The sequence below is a fragment of the Pinus tabuliformis genome, chromosome 8, assembly GCF_031772625.1.
Source record: "Pinus tabuliformis cultivar Carrire ecotype Pingquan chromosome 8, CPIR1, whole genome shotgun sequence".
Taxonomy (NCBI): domain Eukaryota; kingdom Viridiplantae; phylum Streptophyta; class Pinopsida; order Pinales; family Pinaceae; genus Pinus; species Pinus tabuliformis.
In genome coordinates, this window is record NC_142294.1 from 62,579,626 (window position 1) to 62,587,206 (window position 7,581).

A 7,581-nucleotide genomic window follows, 5' to 3' on the forward strand; every position below is an offset into this window, starting at 1 on the left:
CAGATCGGACTTGCCCGGTGGTGGCTCATTGAAGATACAATTTTTTTTTTCTCAGCAAAACAGAGGTTCGGATCTGGTATGTGGTGATTTTTTTTTAGTGTGTCCTGAAAGCGTACAGTTGGATAGACTTATTCATCATAGGATCATAAATTTTATCAATCCAATATGAATAACAGTATAGAATCGTATCTCCACGAGTCTAGCAAACTCGATGGATCGAATTTCTCCAACTGGAAATTCAAGATGTAGACTTTACTTGAAAGTGCAAATGCGTGGTCGATCGTTATAGGAAATGAGCTGAGATCAGGATCAGCCACACAAGAACAAGATTGGGATAAAAGGGAGACAAAAGAAAAGGTCATATTGAAGATGTCCGTTAAGGAAAATGTTATCCCACATATTAGAGACTGTAAATCGGCCACTGACATTTGGACGACGATAAAAAACCTATACCAGACGCAGAATACAAACCGTGTCTTGTCACTCAAAGGCAAGCTGTTTGCATTGAAGATGGAGGAGAATGAGTCCGCTGCTGGATTCATTGCTAGAGTCAAAGACCTGAAGGACAGATTGGGAGATATCGGAGAGAAAGTTTCTGATTCAGATCTGGTCACGATCACGTTGAACGGAATGACTGATGAATACCAGATGTTTATCACAGGGCTGTCAGCAAGGGAGAAAGCCCCTTCATTTGAAGAGCTGACAGGGATTCTGATACAGGAAGAAGAGCGATGACAAAATTTGAAATCACAGAGCAATGACCTTGCTCTAATGGCAAAAAGGAGACAGTATAAAGGGAAGCAACATCAGCAACCGCAGCAGAAAGGAGCCAACACATTTCAAAAGAGATTATTTAAAGGTATGTCTGCTAATAATTTTCCCAGCAAAAAATGTTTTTACTGTGGAAAACCTAGACATCAGATTAAAGATTGTTATAAGAGGCAGGTAGACGAAGGAAGAAACAAACAGAGAAAACATAAGGGTTACTTTGTTAAGGAAGAAGAGGATCATAGCCACGAACTTCGACTATTTATAGTCGATCGTGCCCTTTCAGCTTCAAAGGGAGATGAGGACGACATATGGTATGTTGACTTGGGTGCATCCTCACATATGACTGGTAAGAAGGACTGGTTTGAATTTCTTGAAGAAACTTCATGTGGGTCGAAAATCTATTTAGGAGATGATAGTGGACATGAGATCAAAGGATATGGTGACATTCCTGTAAAATTACCTAGCGGTGACATTAGACACCTCAAAAATGTATTGTATGTTCCAAGAATTAAGAAAAATTTGGTCTCTGTCTCAATGATTACTGATCAGGACATGCAAGTTCAATTCTTTAAGACTAACTGTGTCATTAAGGATAGCTAGATGGAAATAGTTGCAACAGGAGTGCGCGTGGGGAACCTGTATAGAATAGATGTGAAGAGTATGCCACAGCAAGCAATGGTTGCAGCTGGATCAACAGCCGAAAATCTCTGGCATCAGAGATTCGGCCATCTTAATCTGCAAGACCTCATCCTACTTCAGAGAAAAGGTATGGTTGATGGACTCCTTGTTTTCCATAATGTTAAGCTGGATTGTGATGGATGTGCATTAGGGAAAATGCATAGAGAAGAGTTCCCTTTGCATGTTAATAGAAAGGAAAGATACATTTTAGAACTGGTGCATACAGACATCTGTGGACCTATGCAAACCAGGTCATTAGGAGGAGCATATTACTTTCTCTTATTTACATATGATTGCACTAGATTTTCATGGATATACTTTCTGAGTAAAAAGAGTCAAGCCTTTCAGTATTTTAAAGAGTTTAAATCCATGGTAGAAAACCAGACGGGAAAAAGGATAAAAATTCTCCGCTCAGATCAAGGGGGAGAATACAGGTTGGGAGAGTTCATGGATTTCTGCAAGCATCATGGGATTGTGCAACAATTTACAGTGCCCCACACTCCACGGCAAAATGGAGTGGCAGAATGGAAGAACATGACTCTTGTGGAGTGTGCAAGGAGCATGCTTCAAGGTAAGGGTCTATCAAATGGTCTTTGGGCAGAAGCTATTAACACTACTGTGTATTTAAAGAATAGGAGTCCTACTAGATGTCTAGGCTTCAAAACCCCTTTTGAAGCATTGTTTGGATTCAAACCAGAAGTGAGTCACTTAAGAATATTTGGGTCAAAAGCTTATGCTCATATACCTAAGGCAGATAGGAAGAAGTTAGATCCTAAAGCCCTGAAATGTATATTTGTTGGATATGGCACTGAGTTCAAGGCATATAAGTTATTTAATCCTGTGACTCACAAGGTTTTTGCAAGAAAAGATGTCATATTTCATGAACATGTTGAAGAAGGAAAGAATGACTCTAATAGTGATTGGCACATTCCATTGCTATTGGAAGAAAACAGTGAGGAAGATGAAGATCAAGAGGAGAAACAAGAAGAAGAAGTAATAGACAATGTAATCAATGAAGATGCAAGCCCAGAAAAGGCTGAAATAGACAGAATTGAGGTAATTCCCCTACCAAGGAGATCAGGTAGGAAGACTCGAGTATCATCAAAATTGAAAGACTATGCATTAATGTCAAAGATTTTAAACATTGTAGAACCTACAAATTATGAGGAAGCAAGTAAATCTGATGCATGGAGGGCTGCAATGTATGAGGAAATAGAATCAATAAACAGAAACCATACTTGGGATTTGGTTGAATTGCCTGAAGGTAAAACCCCCATAGGATGCAAATGGTTGTATAAACCAAAAATAAATGCAGATGGGAGTATAGAGAAACTTAAAGCTAGACTGGTAGCAAAGGGTTACTCATAGAGAGAGGGAATAGATTCCGATGACACCTTTGCTTCTGTAGCCAAATTAAACACCATTAGAATGCTAATTTCCTTAGCAACAAAACACAAATGGCAGCTACACCAGCTAGATGTCAAGTCTGCATTTCTGAATGGTGACTTGAAGGAAGAAATTTATTTAGTACAGCCTGAAGGTTTTGTGAAAAAGGGGCAGGAACATCTTGTGTGTAAATTGAAAAAGGCACTTTATGGTTTAAAATAGGCACCCAGGTCGTGGTATGAGAAAATTGACTCATTTTTTGTTCAGCATGGCTTTCATAGGAGCTTGAATGATCCAAATCTGTATACCAAGTTTAATAAACAGAGGAAAATTATTTTGATTTCTTTGTATGTAGATGATATGATCATAACAGGGAATGCTAACAATCTGATCAAAGAAATCAAACAGCAGATGTCACAAGTGTTTGAGATGAAAGATCTCGGAAACCTTCATTATTGCTTGGGATTGGAGGTATGGAAAGACTCTGGACAAACTTTTCTCACTCAAGGGAAGTATGCCAGAAGCTTGCTGGAAAGGTTCAGAATGGAGCAGTGCAGATCAGCAGCAACACCATTACAGCAAAACTTAAAGTTGAGCAGTGACGACGGTACTAAAGAGGTGGATGCTACCATGTACAGACAACTAGTTGGCAGTTTGATATATCTGACTACAACTAGACCAGATTTGGCATATTCTGTTAGTGTGTTGAGCCAGTTCATGTCAAAACCACTCGAAAGTCACTGGGTCGTAGCAAAAAGTGTGTTGAGGTATCTTAGTGGTACTAGTAATTATGGAATTTTGTACACTGACACTTCTAATGTTATTCTAGCAGGTTTTTCAGATTCCAATTGGGCAGGTAACTTGGATGATCAAAGATCTATCACAGGTTACGCATTCAGCATTGGATCCGGGGTCATAACATGGAGCAGCAAAAAGCAGCACACTGTAGCTCTATCTTCATGTGAAGCTGAGTACCAAGCATTGTGTGCAGCCACATGTGAAGCTATCTGGTTGAGAAGACTTCTCAACGATGCAGGAGAAGAGCAGAAAGAATCAAATATTATCAAAACCGACAACCAGAGTACCATCAAGCTTGCATACAATCCAGTCTTTCATAAAAATACTAAGCATATCGATACTCAAGTTCATTTTGTTCGAGAGTAACAACCGTCAAAAGAGATATGTGTTGAATATTGTAAAACTTGTGATAACATGGCTGATATTTTTACTAAGCCTCTTGGGCATGTAAAGTTTGAATTGTTTAGAGGGATGCTAGGAGTTCAGGATAATCCTTTCTCCATTAAGGGGGGGAGTTGAAAATAATTAATATTATTTTGTATTAATGGAGAAATGGTTACACAAGTTGTAACGTATCTCCTTAATTTAGGATTTGTTCCTAGAGTTTAGGAGTTTGGTTGCAACTTCTTGATCTCTAGTAATGTACTTAATGATGTAATTGCTCATTAGATGGAGGTAGAGTGTACGAAGAGAGTTCTCTTTGTTTGAGTGCAGTCTCCAGGTGCAGTACTCACCTGTGAGCTGCAACTCCTCCTTTTTCAATTAAAGTCTGATTTTTATCTTTGACAACCATAACCTTTCGGTTATCATATCATTCTCACACATAGTTTTTAGTAAAATTTCTCTTAACCACCAGTTTAGCAACTAATAAAAAATCTACTTATGACGGATAAAAATATATTTATTTAGCTAGTAGTTAATTCAACAATATGGTGTTACATATTGCCCCTCTCGAGTGAAACACCATTTTCGATATTTGTATCTAATCCTCTGAACAATTTCGGGTATGATTCCCGCATTAATATAGAATTGAAATATGATATTTAAAAAATTGTTTCAATATATATATATATATATATATATATATATATATATATATATATATATATATATATATATATATATATATATATATATATATTATTGGTGAGTGAGGTGTAATTTTTATCCATCATGCATTGATTTGTAATTATGAGACTAGTTTACTAGTTTCACTAACAGGTTTGTGGAATTAACTTTTGAACTTTGTGAAGAGAAATCTAAAAGCATATTAAATTTACACAAAATTTACTTGATTTAGAGGTCCATTGAAATGGTTGAATTCCCAAATGATATTTTAAGTTTACACATGTTTCATCCCATGCGTTATGTGGAAGCAAGATAAATGCTTTATCACTTAACTTCCACAAGAGGAATGCCTTGTCACTCAACACAAAAGACCATATGAAGCCTGCATATATTTCTTTACTATATATATTTTATTAATATTATGCATCGTGGTGTGATTCATTTTATTTTATTTGCATAATACACCAACACATACTTTTATAAGGTTGTCAAAGGATTTCAATTTCTGGGTAGTATGTATATAATTTATTTATATTATATATCAACGCAAATCTTTTGAAAATGAGACAAGGCTAAATACCTTTATAAAGTTGTCAAAGGATTTTAATTTCTAAGGTACACTTTGATTGTTGAGTATATATAAAAGTTACCATTTCAATTATCAAATTTATTTTATTTTAATTTCTAAGTTATTCAATACTATGTTTTTCATTTTACATTTTCCTTAAACTTGTGTATTTGGTTAAAATTATATGTATTTATTTAAAATATATATATAAATATGTAAATAGGTTTTTTTCTTCTAATTAATTAAATAATTAAAGGTTAGTATTTTTTCATTTTAAATTTTATATACAATTATGTTTTAATTTTATAGTTAATTATCTTTTATATTAATATGAAAAAGTAGTTTCATAAGATAAATTTTTTTACTTATTAATATCAAAAATTAGTTTCATAAAAAAATTAATTATTTAAAATAATATTAAAAGTTAAAATTTTCATAAATAATTATTATTATATATGTCGAAACCTAATTTTAAAAAAGTAATATTTCTAAAATATTTTGATCATCAAAATAAATAGGATTATATGAATTATATAATTAGTAATAATATAGAAAGTTGTTATTACAAATGAATGCAATCTCTTTTATGATATTTTTCAAAAAATATTTTTGATATAATAAAGATCAATTGCATTATTAAGTACTCAATCACATATTAAGTTGGTTGATCAAATTTACATGTTGATATTTCCATTGGAAAAAGAAAATATCTTTTATATTATTTTAATTACAATTCCTAGATATAAGACAAAATTGATTACCTTAAAAGGGCCAAAACATCCAATAATTCAACTAAAACTTGTCTATTTATTTATTATTATGCATATCCCATTACACCTATATTAAATCATAACTTAAAATTATTTGTTACAATACCAACTTCTAAACCTTTAAGCTCATAAAAAAAATTAAAATGATTTATGATTGGATTTAAAAAAATATAAAAAAAAATCAAATATATAAATAATATTTTAAAGCAAATAAAACAATTATTTTACCTTTATAAAAATTTCATCAACCAAATTTAATCTTATTAAACATTATTGTATGTGTGAACTAACTGAATTGGCAACTAGAACATTTTTTTTTGTATAAGCTTGGCAATACTTCATTTTTCTATTAATCATATATAGGTAGGTAACAAAAAATATGTCTGGTGGCTTAAACCTGCCCAAGGGAAACCAGGTCTATTGGTTACTGATTAGCATCATATGCCATCCAAAATTTAAATAGTTTGAGAATATCCATCCATGCTAAATATGCTATTGTATCTATTATATGTTTAATCTTTCTACTATCAAAGTAATTGCTAAACAAAAAAAATTGCTTTGTGCTACTCTGCTTGTATCTACTATATGTTTAATCCTTCTACTATCAAAATAAATGTTATCGAACCAATTCATCATAAAAAATAAAAAAAACATTGCTTTGTGCTACTCTACTTTAGTCACCAGATGACTCAATAGGGGTCAGGTCTTTAGCACTTGACCCAGGCACTTCATTCTGCAACAAGCTTTGAATTTGTTTCTCAACTCGGCCAAAACGGACATTTTGGTTATATTGTTGTACCTACACAGCCTGCATCTCTCTTTGGATGTCCTTTAGTCTTGGCTCCTCTTGTCCTGATTGCGATGGCCTTCTCAGGTCCCTGTTGTTATGGCCCTAGCTAGCAAGTTCTTCATTACCCAGTAAAGTTGGATTGTCTATTTAAATAGTGTTTTCCAGCCTCGGGTGTGTCCTGGATCTATGAGCAAGGGGTCTCATTCCTCCGTTGGAAGCGATTCTGTCGCTTCCTTGCCATTTAGCTCTGCCTCCTATGTTGAAATTATGGCTTTATCCCGTGTTGGAGTTCCTCCATGGTATGCATGCATGAGGTTCTGTATGTTTTCCTCTCCAATTTTCCTACCCTTCTTTTGCTGGGTCTTGCTGGTCAAAGCCACCAACGGTTTCTTTTTCTTTTCTATCTGTTTCCAAGCACGACGACCCCCTTTTCTTCCCGTCCCTACTTCCGCTTTCATCATTTTTTTTCCTTCTAAATTTCTTCTAGCCACCACCCCTCTCTAATTCTTTCCTGCTCCTAGTATCAGAGCGCCGGAGTGAGAAGGGGAGGAAAATTAAATAAACCTATAAGAGTAGCATAAGTACAAACATTATAAACAGACCAAATTTCATTCTTGGACTTCCGCCATTCCATGTAAAGCACCATTACAGAATTTCGAATTCGAATTTGAGGAAGATGACCTGAATTACCCCCAATCCCTTCCCATCTTTCCTTCATCCTCACTGTGCACAACAGTAAGTGATACTCTTCT